Source organism: Thermobia domestica, chromosome 9 (genome assembly GCF_964235325.1).
Source record: "Thermobia domestica chromosome 9, izTheDome1.hap1.1, whole genome shotgun sequence".
Taxonomy (NCBI): Eukaryota; Metazoa; Arthropoda; class Insecta; order Zygentoma; family Lepismatidae; genus Thermobia; species Thermobia domestica.
Window position 1 is genome coordinate 45,206,881 of NC_137462.1, and position 18,479 is coordinate 45,225,359.

Sequence of the window (18,479 nt, forward strand, 5' to 3'; positions counted from 1 at the left end):
CTGCGAAATTTTCTGTAGTTGTTTCATTCGGATTTTGTAGCCACCGTAATTTTGCCTGTTTTCTCTTCTCTGCTAGTTTAATGCATTCTTGGTCGAACCATGGTTTGTTCCTACGTATTTCCGCGTGTCCCAATTTTTCTATTGCTGAACTTTTAAGGCTATCTCTAATTTCAATCCAAGTATCCTCAACACTAGTGCACTCCGAGTCTTCTAAAACCGCGAATTTATTCGAAACTTCAATCTGGTATTCCTCTCTTACCTGGCTCTCTTCTAATTTCTTTAAATTAAATCTCTCCTTTTTCGGACATTGAATATTACCTTTATTCAACGATAATCTCTCCCGTATTATCGCTACTACCAGATAGTGATCAGTGTCACAATCAGCCCCTCTAAACGACCGGACGTCAATTATGCTAGATTGTCTTCTTCTATCTACTAAAACGTGATCAATTTGATTATGTGTTTTTCCGTCTGGTGATGTCCAAGTGTATTTATGAACGTCGCGATGTGGGAATTTTGTACTCTTCACGATTAGGTTTTTGGATGTTGCAAAGTTCACGAGTCTAACACCGTTGTCATTACTTTCCTTATGCAAACTTTCGTTCCCTATAATCGGTTTGAAAATATCCTCTCGTCCTACCTTCGCATTGAAATCCCCTAATAGAATCTTCATATGGTATCGCGGGAGTTGGTCAAATATCCGTTCCACTTCTTCGTAAAAACTATCTTTTATATCGTCACCCTTATCTTCAGTTGGAGCATGTACATTTAAAACAATAATATCACACCACCGTCCCTTAAGAGTAATAAAAGAAAGTCTGTCAGTAACAAATTCAACCCGTTTAATTGCTGGTAATATTCGTTTGTGAACGAAAAACCCTGTTCCTAACTGGTGATTTTTATTTCCTTCCCCGTAAAAGAACGTAAAATTTCCGGAATTCTCAGATCCATTTCCTTCCCACCTAACTTCCTGAACTCCTACTAAGTCCATCCTGTATTTCTCTAACTCACTCGTTACAGATTTTAACGCGCCTGCCCTATAAAGACTTCTAATATTCCATGTTCCAAATCTCATGTCCATTTTCTTTTGCTGATGTCGTGCCAAGTTATCAGTCCTTGTCCGAGGCTTTTGTGAATGTTTCTGAACAAGTACCTTTTTTTACAGGATGAGGGTGTTAGCCTTACCCAAACCCCCAAGCTGGAGGACCACTCCTAGTCGTCTGTCCGCGACTGCTTATTCAGTATATTCGCAGCTAACCTCTATATCTAGAGGCCTTCTCCTCGATCCGCAACCTGAGGACGCGCCATGCCGTGGTGACAGGAACCCACGTTACACGGATTATTATTATTATTATTATTATTATTATTATTATTATTATTATTATTATTATTATTATTATTATTATTATTATATTAAAGTGTAATGTAAGCGTATATTTCTCATTACTGTAAGAAATATTACCGTAAGATTATTACCGTAAGAAATAGGTTTGGCAAAATATGACAGTAGAGCAAGTTTAATAAAATCGTGTGAAAGAAAGTAGTTTACTTATTCATTCATGTTTATTTTTTTAGTATGACTGTACAGTAAAATGAGTAATTTTACCCTGTAATAATTTCCCCTTGAGAATTACCAGCCACCGCTTCGTTTGTCTCTGTATCAGCACAATAGATCGGAAGAATACAGTATGTGTATGTATGTGCGCGCGCTCGCGTTTCGATTTGATTTTCTAATGCAGTTATTGCCTTGTCATGCAGTTAGTAAGTATCCTGTCTTTATTGTGAAATGTGATTTACTTGTCGTGACATGTCAGTGGCAGTTGCAAATTTCTGTTTCACTCTTTATTGACGATGTCTGTGCCTACGATCTGCGATGAATTCTTAATGGGCCACGCCTCAATGTCACGCTCAGTTTTATTGTGTTTTCCTCCTTCCTGTCTTGATAGTTTATATACATGTACATGGCTTGGGTAAATTTCTGTCTACATTTCGATGTTTGTACAGGTTTTATGCGTCGGCGTACAAACAATTGAAAAGGAGAGAGAAAATAAAAACTTTCCTAAGAGCCAGCAGGAGCAGTGTATGGAGAGAGCTGAAAACAACAGGATACATTTTTAACACAGGAATTGCGTTGAGTTAATTTTTGTTTGTTCAATATTTTTAAAGGATAAAGGGATTTATCAAAACCCCTGTGTAATTACCGTGTCTGTCCATATATATACATAAGAGATAGGATCATAAACTAAGGTTACTAGGCCGATATTTCTGGAGTTTCGTCTGTTATAAGGGAAAGAGGAGTGTCTGGTAATTTTACTAGATGGAGTTAGCATCTGTGCAGTTTAAGCCACCCGCCACATAACGGCGCTAGTTCTAGATAAACACAACAATCTGCTCGTTTGGAAAACTGGTCTCACGAAGAAGTCCACTCAATTATTCGATTTCTGTAGGCGAAACGTGTAACCGTGGCAGAAATTCACCGGGAGCTGGTAGAGATTTACGACCAAGACTTCTTACCGAGGGCGTCGTCTTCCTTCACGACAACGCGCGCCCGCATACATCCCAGAAGACTACCACGTTGTTGAAATAGTTTTGCTGGGACATCATTGACCACCCTTCCTACAGCCCGGACCTTGCTCCAAGCGACTTCGTCTTGTTCCCACAGTTGAAGTACCACCTAGGAGGCCGTCGCTTCACTTCAGTCTAGAAAGTGAAACACTTCGTGATACTGTAGTTGAATAGGCAAGGACAGGATTTTTATCTGGAGGAAATCTTCAAATTCATCCCACGATGCGACAAGCGCATCAACCGGTATGAAGACTGTCGAAAAATAACCTAATGTATGTATTATCTGTTGGCTGTATTGGTTGTATGAAATAATATTGCAGGCTTCGTAATATTACTATGTTCGAAAGACACACACACACACACACACACACACACACACACACACACACACACACACACACACACAAAAAAAACTACTTACCGGAATACCTTTCATTTTAGCCAGGGTGTTATTAGGTTCAAAGTTAGGAATCAAGTTTAGTTTGGTGGTGATATTCGTACCGGAAGTGGCAGAAATAAACCGTTTTTGGTTTATAGAGCAAAGACGGTAATAGGTAGGGAAAAGCGGTTTTCGGCAATCGATTAAGCGTCCCAAGAACACATTTCATCTCAGTTCTTCACTCTGTAGTAAAGTGAGAATAATCTACTTCCAACTTCGGTCCAATATTGATGTACACTCATGTCCAAAATTATTGTCGCATATCTATAACTGGCTTCTTGTAAGAATATAATGTGATAATGATTTTGCAGGGTACTTTTAATACTGACACTATGTGTATGATCGGAAAATGTATATTTGTGGTAAATTTCATAGAAAAATAATTATAAATACGAAAATTAGAATGAGTAAAACAAAATGTTGCTAAATGGACAAGAAAGTTTTATTTTCGTTTTATTGTTCTTATTATCTGCTCTTTTGACATGAAATTTACTACATACATGTCTTTGACGATTATACACATACTAACATTATAAGAAATATCGGACGAATTCGTTATCAAATTATATTCCTACAACAACATATTTATAGACATGCGACAATAATTTTGGACATGAGTGTACGTAGAGCAGAACGATGAGATAGCGAAACTCTGTTTAAGCCGGAAGTGGTAGAAATCACATTTTCCAGTTTTAACGTTGATCGTTATAGATAGCAAAATCCTGTTTTTTTGGAATCAGTGAAGCGTCTCAAGAATATATTCCATCTTCCTCTGATCTCCTACTAAAACCGGAAGTGATAGAAACCCACTGGTTTCAGTATTGAGAAAATATCACGCGATACAACCAAACACCTCCACGTGGTGTACACGTAACACTGCTATTTGTTGCTTAAAATAAAGTTGTTAATATTAAGCATATATAATACCATTATTTATATTGAACATATTCATATTCTGTCAGAGAGAGAGGAAAAATTACTATTTACAATGTATTATTATTATTATTATTATTATTATTATTATTATATTATTAATATTATTAATTTAGAAACTGTGGAATTGTATTATACTTACAGTAAAATGATACATGAATATCTTTCATAGTCATTCCTTACGTAATTACAGAAGTTACATCTCCAGTATTAAGATACAGATATATCTGGTATAAAGCTAATAATCAGTAATTTGTGTCGGTGATATGGTACTGTAATTCTGATGACTGTCTTGGAGGCAACTTAGTGTCGTGGGGAACGAACTATAAATTTGATCTTGTGTGATGGTCTGTGCACTCTCTAATTGTACCGAGAACCCACATTAATAATAGATGCTGCCCTTCTTAACCTCGGTCTTTCATAATAATAATAAAAATCAAGTTAAATTCATAGTTGTGTAAGTCAGTTTTTTCAATCACAGTGTTGGAAGTCTGACAAACACCACTTCCCATATGAACAAAGAAACTCTTTTATCAGTTCATTGCCGCCTGTTGGCATTTTAATGAAACTCGTACTTCACATTTTTTGTTTACGGATTGACTTACCCAGGTGTGGTTTCTGTGTCTGTTCTTATTTTGAAAAAGTGGCTTACACTGTACCTCTTAACCCTTCCATGTAGCTATCTGTAAGCGTTACTACGTAATGAAGAAAGAAAGAAAAGATAAAGTGTATGGCTTTTTTTTTTTGAATGGAAGTTCTTTTAAAGAAATACGTTGAATACCTATATCTTTAATGTAAGATTTGCAGATTTTTTTTTCAGTGAAACATATTCACACTTAAAAAAAAAAAAATGTTGTAATTGTTAGCATAGAATTGCTGTTTTCCCTTATGCCGTTAAAATTACTCGAATATATATTTTGTTTATTTTTCGACTATTCCAGTATCATATGTGAAATGAATAAATTTTTAACATTTCGAGTGAAAGAGCGAAACATGACAGGAAGCGTTCAGAATGTAGGTATGGATAAGAATGAAGAAATTAGAACGATAAACCAATGAAACGGTGTAACCAGAGTCTTAACAATGTTGTAGATAATGAAAAAGATGCTTTTTAAAAAAGGGATTTAGATGGTAGTGATGTTGATTCAATCACAAAGTTTGACATATTTGGTGGTAAAATGAATTTTATCAAGGTTTATCGAATTATGCGTGGTATTAGGGGTGCCCACGAGACCAGACGAGACAGATACGCTTTGCAACACGTGCGTTCACTTTCACGGATCCTTTTCAAAACGAGACAGCCTCAACTGTCTCGTACGCACTCCTTTATGGCATATTCATAGGTGATACAGTGCACACTGTTCATTTGTTGAATAAAGCAGTTTTCTGTCTTTATGCAATGTGTGATTACCTAGATTATTTCTGGAAGGCATAATATGTATAACGATCGTGGCGATAACAGAAGGAGCACATAAAAATGCACTTTTGAACATAAGTAACGGTGTCATAAAATATGTTTCTTTTTTGCTTTTACATTTTTTTTTCAAAGGCAAAGAGTAGCAAAATGGAAATAAAGTCTTTAAAAGAACAATGCATCAGCAGTCAAGCAACGAGAGTTAACTTGCTTTGATAAGACGTTAGGAGAACACTCATCATCAAGTTATCAAGACGAGGAGGCTTGTTTCTTGCTTTTTGCCCCTTCTGCTTTCGTACGGTAGATTTGTTTCTTCCTATAGAAGTCTCAGCTAACTCTCACGCACCTCGAAGGCAGCAAACACACTGCGACGACGACACGGGAACGATTAATCAACGTCATTCCCACAGTGTTGCCAACATTAATATATAAACTTTTTTAGGTGACACATAATGTATTGTCTAGAATATGGTATATGAGAGAAAATTTTTCGTACTTACATCCTGATATATATCACAACTACATTCTACAAGGGTCTATAGGAAGCATCATAATTCAGTGATAGATCATTCATCTCTGGCGCGAAAGATTTCTAGTTTCGATTCTCGGGTGTGTGAATGGTTGTAGAGTATTGTGGAATTAAGGAAAACTTCGTCTAACAGGTAACTGATATCCTATAAAGAACACGAAGATGGTGGTTTTTCTCCAATCAGTATAGTATTCTTTCACGTTGTTTCTAGGCAACCAAAGTCACTGATGGCGCTACTGCCTGTAGTCGAAAGTTGAATCTCCTGTGTCAAATAGTCCAAATACTATTACTGTTATTGGTTTGAAATCTTATATAACGAATCTTCCTGTCTGTCCTATGATTATTATCACAGAATTATGACTTGCCACCCAAGCTATACTACTGTAACTAGAAATGTAAAATTTGGACGGAAAGCTCCTTTTGTTACGGAAACAAGAGATAAGAAAAAAAAACTTCTTGTACTACAATCCTAAGATGTTCAAATATTGTCATCCTAAGGTGCTGAAATGTTTTGTCAAAGAATAGTGTCTCACGCATCACTGAAAAAATAAACGTCAGTTTAACGACCCACAATTATGCTAAGGGAGGCGAATGGTCAAGGCAAGTGAATGATAATAGAGGAATTGATGGAATTAGATTGTGGGAGGAAATGGGGGTACCTCGAGAAAACCCACGAACACGATGTTCTCCACCACAAACTTAACTTCACCGGGAATCGAACAGGGAAACCCACGCAACAGAGGTAAGAGTTTTACCACTGGCCCACTGTCCCCTCCCGGCAGACCACAGAAGTCAGAGCGGTGAAACTTGTCATATACACTCCTGATTAAAACCCATGTCTTTCTGGTTCGCTGATTCCTATTTCGCTGAGTACATGTGGCTACCAAATTATTGCACAACTGAGCAAGCGGCCATGTTCGACGAATCAGGAATTCCTGTTTGGCCGCACATGGTCGACTGGCCATGTGAGCGATAATTTCGCAGCTTAAGGCGTTTGGCAAAACAGGAATCGTCGAAACAGACAGGAACCTTTAAAACAACTGAACACGTGTTCGAGCGTTTTCGAAAATTTCTTTTTTGTGAGAAAAAGGGTCCATTTCTATTTTATTTCTGTAAATTTTCGACTTTAATAGGATTTGCAAAATTCGGTATATAAACTATCATTAATTAAAAGTAAGGAGAATACGTATTTAAGCATTAAAAAAATCACTTCCTGAAGGGGTAGATGGGGCAATTTCCATAATCTAACGTCCGATTTTATATTCATGATGTGCCCAATATAAGTATGTGCTTAAGTTGAAGGTGTGAAATTCGGTATATAAACACTTCAGTAAAAATGAGCAATCACATGTTGCAACGTGTTCAGAATTTCTGTTTTTAAAGAGAGAAGATGCAATCTATACATATAAAAGTGTAAGTTACTATGCTTGTGACTTAATATCTCTTGAATCACCGACCGATTTCGATCAAATTTTCAAAATAGATGAGGTTCGGGCCTGGCATGGTTTTATCGTTTCATTTTGACGCTACAACATAGGGAAGGGGGAGATATATAAAAATGATCGAAAAATGACCGATATTTGTGTCGAATCCATAGTTTTCTTAATAACTGAGATGAAAAGTGACACTTTCGATGCCGTTTAAATGCAAATTCAGCCCCGCAACTGAAGGGAGAAGGAAAAAAGAGACACAAAATGATCGAAAATGGCCGATATTAGTGTCGAATACATAGTTTCGTGGTCGCTGAGTTGAACAGTGACACTTCGATGTCGCCCAAATCCAAATTTAGCCCCCCTTTAATATTCTTAAGGAGGGATGTAACATGTAAAAGTAATTGAAGATGGCCGATTTTTGTGTCCAATTTATAGGTTTAGGGGTCCGCAAGTTGATTGGTGACAGTTCTTTGTCGAAAATGAAACGTATTCTCCCCGTGCGAAGAACGGGTATTCTGCTAGTTTCTACAATATTCAAACTTATGACTTAAACATTATCTTTGTATTAAACATATTTATTACACATTATCCTTCTTTCGCGAAGAATGGATATCTGTGCTAGAGCATACATTTTGCAAGGAATTTTCTGAAAAGCTGGCAACACTGCTTGTTCTTTTTCTTCTCCCAAGGAAAAAGATGGTATCAAAAGCCAAAGCAAAGCAGTAGTATTTTAGTGGTAGTGGTAGTTGAGATATTTTCCCTCGACAGATAACTCCAGTAATGAGTTGACTTCATAAACGTCTGATTCAATCATTACCAACAAAAGGAGACTCAGTCACTCACTTGCTTTTTCTTTCTTTCTTTTAACGCAGCTCGTGCTTCTCTCTTTCCTTTTATAACAAATGATCATTTGTAATGTCTTTTTTTCAAAAACGGATAGCCGATAGCTCTTGCTTTTTCGTCTCGTTTAATTATTTCAATTCCGCTCTGCTTGTTGCTTCAAGCCTGATATATTACTTGTTTCGGACAAGCCCAGCATTACAAGTTTTTTTTTTCTTTCCTTAAAAAATCTGTGGTGGAGTTTGCTTATTGCCTCTCCAATTGATTTGTTGCTGTACAGAAGGAAGTTACTAAAATTACGCCCCTTCCTCTTTTACAGTTTTCATGACAGCGGAAAAATACATAATTATACTGATAATTTGTAAGATTAACACTGGCAGCAGGATAAAAGGATACAAAAGCATTTGTAATGTTAGAAACGGAAGAAATTTCAACTATACTTTCATGCACCAACGTTCCATCCTTTGTAATCGACAGACTTGAGTCTTCATCCCGGCGAAATTAAAATACCACTAATTTTACAGTAATTATGTGATACCTTCAAATAGATAAAAGATAATAGAAATTTGGAACAAGAGCGCCCTAGACAATATTATTTTGCGTGAGGCACCGTTATCACAAGTTACCTAGTGGCTTTCCGTTTTCAGCTGTTTAGAAACGCGAAAATAAATGCCGATTTTCAAAATGGCTCGAAATCGAAAGCAGATAAGTGAGTGGTGATAACGGTTTCTCATGTAAAATAATATTGTCTAGGGCGCTCTTGTTCCACATTTCGATTATTTTTTATCTATTTGAAGATATCACATAATTACTGTAAAATTAGCGGTATTTTAATTTCGCCGGGATGAAGACTCTTAATGTAGAAGTACATTCTTTGAATATTAACAGTGTAGATCATAATGTTGTTTCTAAAGGATACTAAGCCTTTCCCGCTGGTCTAGTAGCTAGCGCGTGCCTTTGGTACACGTGGTCCCGGGTTCGATTTCTGGTGGGAGAATAAAAAAAATCAGAACCTTTAACTTCCATTAATTAACCTTCTCCTTTAGCGTAAACGTTAACTAAAATTTCGTTTCATTTCATTTAAAGAGTACTAGTTGTTACCCAAAATCTTCGGTGCCCCACTAATATAGTCGCTAACGCTCTCGTCTTTGGTGGAGCGGTCCCGGGTTTGATTCCCGGTGTGGATACTCGGTCGAAAAAATGTAAAAAAAAAACTTTTTCAGAGTAGTCAACCTGAATGAAGTTTTACTGGATTTTCTTCATTCACACCAGAAAATGCCGGGATGGTACCTAACATACAGGTCTCAGACCGGTCCTTCTTCCCCAAATTTTCTTCCTTCCCTTTCCTCGGATAGTGTGATTGCCGAGGGATGTTATCCCTCATACGTGACGGGGTAACATGGCCATAGATGACGAAAGCCCAGAAATCTAATTCCTAATCCTAATACCTTTGGCTTTTCCACAAATTGTCTGCTCGCTAGCGCCATCTCTTGGCGTCAGGTACTTAGTGGAGCTAGCAACAACTATTAGCTTGACTGTGAACTATGGAGAGCGTAAGTGACAGACTGCTGCGTTTTGCTTTTATAATGATTGTAGGGTGGTCCACTTGTCATCGGTACGGAAGACCCTGGTTCGATCCCCAGTGGAAGCTCTGTGATGTTGGTCCTACGTTAAGCTGTAGATCAATATCTCATATAGTCTTAGTGCCAAAGGAGACACTAAGCTCCACTCCAATCAAGCAACAGAGTTGGCGATAAGAGACTGACCATCGTGTACTACATCAAAGGTTCTACTTCACCATTCTGTAACCTTCACAACATGGAAATTGAATTTTTCTGGTGTAGTAGTACGGAACAGAGATGTCTATTTTGAAAACTCATTGTATAGTAATATTGTATTCTAATAATTTCACGTTGTGTATTATTTACTTACATCGGTAGAAAATCCAGCCTTCCTTCCCTAAAGCAGAACTCAAAATGGCACTGCTGCAAGAAGGACACTTCAATTAATAAATAATAGCAGTGATTCCTTCTATTGTTGAGTGAGGACATACTTTACTACGACGACATCGTGACGCATTTTCTTAAGATTAAAGCATTAATGCTGCTGTTACATGCGATGACTAATACAGTGTGTCTCAAATTTTGCTTCAACTTATGATGACGTAAATATATTGTTAATGTCTGGGGCTGCACAATGCTTAGGATCGGACACTCTAATCGTACATATTCATTTCCTTTAGTGCATGCTGTTAACTGTCCGTATTGTGAAGATTGTATCTTCCTACTTAGTATTGGGCACATTTTTGTATAAAGACCAAAATACTCAGACCGCAGAAAATGTTCAGGACTGCCTAAAAGTCGTGAGACTTGGGGGATAATGCTACCTGTAGTGGCCGTATTGTTACTTTTATTCGTGATATTGTAATAGTTAATATGCTTAGATAGAATGACCCGATGTTAATTGGCGGTTCTGTGAAACAGGAATAACATTTGAGAGAATATATGTATATTAAGTTAAAATTACTGTTACATTCAAGCAGAACTCTTCTTCCATGTTCGAAGTTTACTTACTTTCTTGTTCCTTATTATCACGCTTCTTAGAAAACGAAAACAAGGTAAACTGAAAAGGAAAACATTTTGTTTATAAATGAAGGGGAAATGTTTTCATCAATATAACAACAAGGAACAGCTGACAGTCGTTGAAAGGAAAAGCATTCGGATGTATCTGCGTAGCCGTAGGTAGTTACATCAATCCTCCGATAGATGGCAAACAAGCACACTGGTTCACTTGTGTTCAACAAACTGGAGAACTGGCTAGCAGTGTTTCCTACTACGCTGATCCGATATATTATTTCTTTTTTTTTCGATAGAATTTGTTTATTTTTTAAGAATCTCTCGTGTTCATTTGTCTTTCATAGCAGGTAGGCAGGCTACTCATGGATTAAATGATTCCATTGTTATATTCCTTAGACGGTATCCCAACTTCAAAACATTTTAGGCTTAGGTGAATATAAAGCTTCTTTTGAATAACTTTGGGTCGCCCACTCTCGAAGTTCGGCGATTGCGCGCTCGTTTGAACATAGGTTGAGGATTTCGTAACTAAGCTTTGAAGATGATGATAATTCGAGCGAAAAGAGACGAAAAAAAAAAAAACAGGTGAATAAAAAAAGTTTGTTTCGTTCAGTGATTGATCTAGAACAGTGTTTCCCAACCAGTGTGCCGTGAATGGGCCGCTGGTGTTCCGCGAGGAATCGAAACAAAATTATTAATTTTATAGCAATCAAATTGCAAAACGCAAGGAAAATGTATATTTGTATTTCACATTACTATGAACCTCTGCTATGAATCTACAATTTTAAGTTTCATACCGGGTTACTGTTCTGTATATTTCTAATGTTGGAAAAAATATTTGTTATAATTGTTATGACCATTATTGCTTCTTTATTGTTGCAGACTATTTCGTAACTTGAAAATTTAAAATTTAATTCAATCCTTGCGACAGATTACCTACATTTGTGTTTTAAAAGCAAAAGAGATTTGTTTGTTTGTTCGTTATTTAGTGATCTTCCTTCTTAGTAAAAGGTTGGATACAGTTTTTAAACAGAGAGCGTATTTTTAGAAACCTTAGTCCAATGTTTCATTGCAATTGTTTTCTATTTTTAAATTAGAATGAAAAATAAGCATAATGATTTACCAAGGGGGAAAAAACAGTGAAAGACCTTTCTTCTCTGTGAGGAGATCAATAATCACAGAAAAAATACCACTGTGTTTAATATTTACAAATAATAATATCTATAAGTGTGCCGCGGGAATTCAGGTAACACCCGTAGTGTGCCGCAAGTTGAAAAAGGTTGGGAAACGCTGATCTAGAAGGTAAAAACTGGGGGGGGGATGCTCAGCCAGAACCCAGACTATGATAGATATATCTTGAGTTTACAATTTTTCATGGGTCCTGGAGAAGTTTCCAACTTAACTATCTCTCGATGGATATTAGGCTAGGTTGGATGTTCACATTGTGTATCTCAAGTATTTGTTTTACACATTACATAACAGAAAAACTGTAACTGAAACTATATTTAATGTTTCAAAGATTTTCTAATAAAGAATAAAAGGCAACGCTTACTATAACCTTTCAAAAATGTGTAAATAATAGCTTCAATTATTTTTGTCGCTCAAAAAACCGCTAGCTCTGAGAGATTTAGACCCCCAGGGTCCCAGGCTAGATCCGCCACTGTTTTCGTTTTACACTGTAGAACTAGGTGGACTTCCAGACTATTGAGGTTCAGTATTGAAATCCGAAGTAGTACATCTGTCACTTGCGTTAACAATAGAGAGATATAATCGGAGATGGAGCCTGCTTTTGGGAGACAGAACCATATTAAAACAGTTGCTATCTCCTACAGGTTTTGTTCTGTAAAAATCAATATTAAACTCGGAAGTTGCACTGTTTTTTTAGTACTTCGTTTTAATAGTAGTAGTGAGATAAAATATATTCGTGGGGTTACTGGTTCGATCCCAGCTCGTGCCAAGTAGGCTTTGTGGTGGACAAACACCGCTGTTTGTAGGTTTCTCGGGGCTCTCCCGTTTTCCTCCCACTTTGTTAATTCCACCATTGCATTCATTTCTCATCATCACTATTTCCTTTAGCCTAGCCGGCATACTTGTGGAATGTAAATGATTTCATTTCACTTTTACAGTTTTTGCTCTATAGGAGTCAATATTGGAATGGAAAGTGATATTCTTATTACTTCCGGTTTTAGTAGATATGTAAGGGCGGAGATGAAACCTATTCTTGATACACAGAATCCATATCAGAAGGTCATTTCGTGCTATATTTTACTATTTCCGCTCAGTAGAAATTGATATTGACACCGGAAGTGATAGATTGCTACTAATTCCGGTTTTAGGAGAGAGAACGAATAGAAGCTGGATCTATTCATGGGACGTTGAAACAGTTATCATAAACTACTACTTATTGCGTTACCGTTGTTGCTATATGATGATCAGTGGTAGATTTCTGCTACTTTCGGTTAGAATAGAGTTAATGGACGATGTGAACCTACTCTTCGGACAGTATATCTACATCAGAAAACAGTTTTTCGTATCTCTTATTACCTTTTTTTCTGATATCTGTCGATGGACATAGCCATTCTATAATTTTCCACACTTATGCATAACGTAGTTTCGAACTATCTAACTAACTATATATATATAAACCGTAACAGACAACAGAAAGGTAATGTATAACGAAGTGAAATGTGGATAATACTAAAATCCACGAGAAGAATTATTTCAGTTTGCTTCGTGATGGACATGATTTACGGCTAAGCGCTAAGCGTAAATAGCCCTTCCGGCTGGTTTAGTGGTTCGCTCTTGCCTTTGGTGCATATGGTCCTGGGTTCGCATCCCGACGGGAAAGCTTTGAAGTGTAAGCACATTAACGGTGATTCGGATTGTATTTTAATTTGCGAGTCCACGTTGCATATAGTCTCGGTTCGGGAAAGGTCTCTTCAACAAACGAATCAAAGTAAGTAAGTATAAATAACTCGCATTTGAAAGCACGTAACCACAGACAAGAAACATAAAGATGTACTTCTTATGTATCCAACTAAGAGGAAGCATTCTGTTATCGATTTTTTTTTATTATATTAAAACTTTTTTTTTTTTTTTTGTAACAGTTATCGAATGTTTATTCTTGTCATGTTTGATTGGATTTCATTTACTGTATTGCTACTCTGAATGAAAGATAATGTTTTCTGCTGGACTAGTAGTATGTTAGTAGTGATTCCGTGTCTGCTCAATAGATGGCAGGAGTTTCTAGCGGAGTTTCGTCGCTCGTTCTCTGCTGTGAACGTCGTAGTACGGAAAAGTGCTTTTGGTTCAGTGTGTTCGTGGTGGGTAAGAGAGCCAGGCGATATTGAACAATCTTCTGTGTAAACAGCGGAGCGGAGTGGTTTGTGAAGTGTGTTGTGTTTACATTACCGTGAATTGTGGGTAGGATTTGTTAGACAACACGCTTGAAGGAGGAGAAAAAAAAAGTGGTTGGAGGAAAGAGCAAAAGAGAGTACACTGTATACATAGTGATAATGCGGTGTGTTTACTTTTTTTAAAAAAATAAAATGCTTGTGAACATTTTTTGGACTGGTTTCTCGTTTGTTTTTTCTGTGAATCACTTTTAATATGGGATCGTGACAGTGTGTATGTGATGAATGATGCTAATAAGTGTGTGTGATATGCACATGTGAATCACATTGATAATATTTATGTGGTAAAGTGCTCTGAATATCCGCTGAAAAAGGTGTTTATATATGTATAACTTAAGTGAAGTGTGTTTTAGATCATAAGTAAAGAGGTGAGTTGTTGTTTTTACTCTTATGCAATATATATATATATATATATATATATATATATATATATATATATATATATATATATATATATATATATATATATCGGGTGTTGCAAAATAAGTGTTACAACTCTTGAGAGGTGAATCCTGCCACTGAGACAAGAAAAAAAGTTCTCTTGAACTTTCGGCTATCGGGCATAGTTTCAGATCTACAGGGTGCCGAAAGCGTGGGAAAATGACTTTCGGACGCCAATAGTTTGGAAACTATCCAACGTAAAGAGGGCGGGTAAAAAATTCACTGAAGAAGTCATACCAGATGTATTGAATGGTGCATGTTTCACAATCCTACAATGCACGCGCAAAGGATTCCCCAAAGGAACGTAGGGAGTCCCGAATATTTTGCTAAATGAAAATCGGTCTAAATGGATATGAGTTGATGGGGTTTCTACCAGGTAACAATAATTCGTTTGTATTAAGTCGATATCTGGAACAAATACAAAATGGTGGACACTTTCATGCTCGCTGTGTGTGGTTGCATAATCGCCAGGTACGGATGATGGGCAACAGTGAAGTTCTGAGTATTAAGTGTAGCGAATTTGTACTCAGATGCTGTAGAAAGACATCTGGAGTGTCGGCAGAGCATAACAGATGGAGCAGGGTGATTCACATGTGTGGAACACGTAATGAAGAATGCCCAGAAATGCACTCATACTCAGTAAACGTGAGTTCAAAACGTCGGAAATGTAAGGATTAGTGTCAAGAACATGAAAACCAATTCACCAATAATATTCCCCCAAACCGACGCAATATGATGTGCACGGTTGCACGGTACCATTAAGGACGCAACAACTGAGGCCAAGTTGAAATTGTGCAAAGGGACTCACTAAGAAACTGGGTAAACTAAATGAATATCTCTAATGGGATCGCATAATCGATATTGAAATGTGGCCAATGTGTGTGTTGATATCGACATACAGCTAATGGACAAATGTCAACATGTCCCACTACTGCTGGAACACCGTCTCACATGCGAAAACTAGGAAAATAACGTTGTACATTCTGCTATTACATCTGGTGTACTATTTGGTAGAACGTAACTAGAACAAGATTGTATCAATTTCCAACTTTGTTTTGGACATTGTCCCACAGTCGACACATATGAAAAGAAATCTCTTAATCTATGGTTCAAATTGTGATAGAGCGTGAAAATAACAAACTTGTATCATGTCTCACGTCTTCTGGGACATATGACGTACTCGATATCAAAATATCTATAGAAATATGTATCTTCCACACAGTACACATGCCAAGACAAAGACGAAAATGAACCAATTTGGCACATGTAACACTGCAGCTGGAACAACATACATATGGAAAATAAAACGACATGAGAAATAGGAAGAAACGTCTTAAAGCTCTGATTGTTTACAACTGTGCAGCAGGAGTAACAAAATGTAACACACAAGCATGTCTGGAGGCTGTACAAGAGCGCTTGCCAAACAAAGTGGGTACTCCTCAAAGAAATGTATACAGAGAAAGTCAGGCTCCCTCGAGCCTCAGGGCTAGAGCGCTCGCTTTCGATCACGTCGTCGCAGTTTCCAATCCTACTGGGACCCACAGCCTCAGATTCAGAACCCGAGTAGTTATTTTCCTATTTTTCCCACGTGGGACGGTGTCCCAGCAGTAGTGGCACATGTTCACATTTGTCCATTAGCTACATGTCGATATCAACACACAAATTGTCCGCATTTCAATATCGAACATGTGATCCCACTAGAGATATTCATTTAGATTACCCAGTTTCTTAGTGAGTCCCTTTGCACAATTTCAACTTGGCCTCAGTTTTTGCATCCTTATTGGTATGCAACCGTGTACATCATATTGCGTCGGTTTGAGGGAATATTATTGGTGAATTGACTTTCATGTTCTTGACGCTAATCCTTACATTTCCGACGCTTTGAACTCACGTTTACTGAGTATGAGTGCATTTCTGGGCATTTTTCGTTACGTGTTTCCACACATGTAAATCACCCTGCTCCATCTGTTATGCTCTACCGACACTCCAGATGTATTTCTAGAGCTTCTGAGTACAAATACGCTACACTTAATACTCAGAACTTCACTGTTGGCCAGCATCCGTAGCCTGCGATTATGCAACCACACACAACGGACAGGAAAGTGTCCGCCATTTTGTATTTGTTCCAGATATCGACTTAATACAAACGAATTATTGTTACCTGGTAGAAACCCCATCAATTCGTATACATTTAGACCAACTTTCATTTAGCAAAATATTCGGGACTCCCTACGTTCCTTTTGGGAATCCCTTGCGCGTGCATTGTAGGATTGTGAAACATGCACCATTCAATACATCAGGTATGATTTCTTCAGTGAATTTTTTACCCGCCCTCTTTACGTTGGATAGTTTCCGAACTATTGGCGTCCGAAAGTCATTTTCCCACGCTTTCGGCACCCTGTAGATCTGAAACTATGCCTGATAGCCGAAAGTTCAAGAGAACTTTTTTTCTTGTCTCAGTGGCAGGATTCACCTCTCAAGAGTTGTAACACTTATTTTGCAACACCCGATATATATATATATATATATATATATATATATATATATATATATAATATGGAGCACATTATGTAGTTACACTGTTGTCAAGTACAGTTGATGTTCTCAAAAAAATAAATCCAGGACTTGCTTCCGACTGAATGTATTTTTTTTCTTAATAGTATTTTTTTTTTGTGGGGATAATATTAATAAAGGTTGAACTTTTTAGGACACAGCATACTCCTTTGTTAAGAACTTCGGAAGGAATAAATAGATTTGAGTATGTTTTCATTTTCGAGAAGATGATGACGAGGAATTTCGTGACTCGTGAGCAACACTAGTTCATCCAAGTTTTAGATCACTAACACACTTTTAGTATTACATAATTCATGTAAAAATTGATAAAATGATTGTATAGTGTGTTCACTCAATAGGAAGGCAGTTCGAGTGCAGTCTTGGAAGTTCCCATGTTGAATTTTACAACAGTATCCCCTTCCTCCCTATATTCCTCTTTTGACCTCATTTGCGAGATTGCAACATCTTAGCACCCATTATGTCTGTACTTTTCCCCCAATACTATGACCAATATAAAACAAGTGTCAGGCAATGTTAGAACAAGGAAGTGATCTTGGGAACAGGGACTCGAGCACTAACTTAAAGGACAACATTTGGAATTAGGAGCAACTAAGACTCCACGTGGATTTAACAAGCTACTGTCAATTGTTTGAAATGAGGGTTCTGGTTAGCTTTTTACGAGGGGGGGGGGGTTCCGCAAGCTCCTTGAACGATGACTTATTTATGGCACCAACCACCATACGTAGAAGGCAGCATTTATATATATATAATACACGAATGCACTCCGGTTGAAGAAACGAACTATACGAACAGGACGAAGAGCATTTATCAAAGATACACAACATATTACATAATATACTCCAATAATAAGTGTTTGTTTTTAAATATTGTTATATCACACCCTTCGTGGATATCTCGTGACGCGGAAGGATTCTGATTAATTCTAGATTAAATTAAAAAAAATAATCAGAGGATAAATTTTGAAAAGAAATTTTACGAAACGAGACGAGAAATTTTTTTTTGAGAATAGAGACGGAACAAGAAAGAATTCTTCGTGAATCGAGATATGAGATGAGATTTCTACAAACCAGCTACGAGACGAGACAAGCTCATTTCGCATCTCGTCTCGTGGTAACGATAATTTTATTCTCCCCCCCCCCAAAAAAATATTTTTCGTGCATTTTCCTAAACTTCTGTTAATAAGGCAATAACACTGAATTGTCTCACCAGAATAATTAGTTTCTTGTGTTTAGTGCATTTTAGAACAGCACTGTTTCGGTTTTATTTTACGATGGCCAATAAAGGGAACACATGAAAAAGGTTAAATGTTACTGAAATGAGAGTGC

General features: G+C 37.2%; 1 protein-coding gene across 3 annotated transcripts in view; it reads left to right on the forward strand.

Annotated features, from left to right (window-relative positions):
* LOC145694628 (uncharacterized) overlaps positions 1 to 18,479 on the forward strand; it is a 610,937-nt gene that overhangs the window by 258,012 nt on the left and 334,446 nt on the right. The gene's annotated exons all lie outside the window — the stretch shown is intronic.